We start from the raw sequence: 1,515 nt of genomic DNA, 5'->3' as shown, positions 1-1,515 counted from the left end.
GCCGTGCCAAATGTAATTGGCAGTCTGACACTACCGATCGGTTGGACCAAGTCTCCAGAGAAGCTTAGCAGAGGCGTCAACTGCCGGTCGACTTGGTTGTCATTGATTCCCATCTCTCTGAAAGCTTCAGCAAAGATTACGCTCACGGAGCTCCCGGTATCGATCAGCACTCGCCCTACATCGTAATCGGCAATTTCGCTCGGATGATCATTGGGTCGTCGTGGGGATAGAGGATTCCCTCTTCTTCCTCTTGGCAAAATGTGATCGGCTCCCAACGAACTTTTGGTGTTTCCTGGACCGATTCATCTCTATTCCGAGCACCTGAGGGAACTGTGCGGCACGCACATACTGTTTCATCGAACGGTGGCTCGTCCCCGCAACGGTAGGTCCTCCGCTGATAGTGCTGATCATGTTTATCTGCCGAGGAGGGTTCGGCACCGGCGCCGTTGGCGGCCGGGCGATATACTGGTCCAGTTTCCCTTCTCGGATCAGCCGCTCCACAATCTTTCTCAAACTTATACAATCTTCCGTGTTGTGGCTGTTGTGCTGATGGTATCGGCAGAATTTACCGGTCTCCCGGTTGTCTTGCCGATTGGGTCTTCTAACATTCGGCTTCGGTATGGCCTCCTGTTCGTTCATCAGAACGGTTTCATACGTGGTATTCAGCAGGGTGAAGACCTCGTTGCCGTGGTCACGGTTGGGCAGGGGTCCTCGGTTGTCGTTGTGACCATACCGACCTTTCCCTTTCTTTGGCTGATCTCTCCGATCGTCACGGTTATCTTTCCGCTTATGGCCCGCCGAATATGAGTCGGTCCTATCGTAGGATGGCGCCTTCGCAGGGTAAGCGCTTGGCTTGGCATCCTCTCGGCGTGCCGAAGCGCTTGGTTTTGAGTTGAAGTACTCGGCCTTGGCGTGCGCCGCCGCCTGCTTCATCAGCTCATCATACGTGCGCCAGTTGCTGCTGTGTACTAGGTATCGGAAATGCGAGGACCGAAGGCCACTCTTGAAGGCGCCGTAGGCTGCCCTATCATCTGTTTCCGGACACCTTGAGTATTCGTGACTGAAGCGCGCCGCATACTCTCTCAATGGCTCGTCCTCTCTCTGCCGAATCGTGTACAGATCATCGGCAGAGTAAAGACGGTCCGTTTGGATCATGAAGTGATTGAGGAAAATCTGCTTCAGCTCGTCAAAAGAATCTACCGTTTCCGGTTCCAAACGGTAGAACCAATTCAGGGCTGCCTCGGTAAGTGAAGACGGGAATAACAGACACTGCCCCTCGTCGCTCAGACCCTTGCATCCGATGGCGGATTGAAACGAATGAAGGTGGGTTAAGGGGTCCTCGGTCCCAGTATAGAACGGTATGCGCAGTGGTTGTACTTCCCGATCCNGCCGAGAGCGACGGATGCGTCCCGTGAACGGCCCGGGCCGAAGCTTTCCCCACTCNGGTTCCTGGGAGCGAGCCTTGTCGTTTTCCATTTTCTGGACCTTCTGAAAAAGGAGTCGGACAACAGGGTC

This window comes from Prunus dulcis, chromosome 2, assembly GCF_902201215.1.
Source record: "Prunus dulcis chromosome 2, ALMONDv2, whole genome shotgun sequence".
Classification (NCBI taxonomy): domain Eukaryota; kingdom Viridiplantae; phylum Streptophyta; class Magnoliopsida; order Rosales; family Rosaceae; genus Prunus; species Prunus dulcis.
This window is presented reverse-complemented; position numbering follows the sequence as displayed.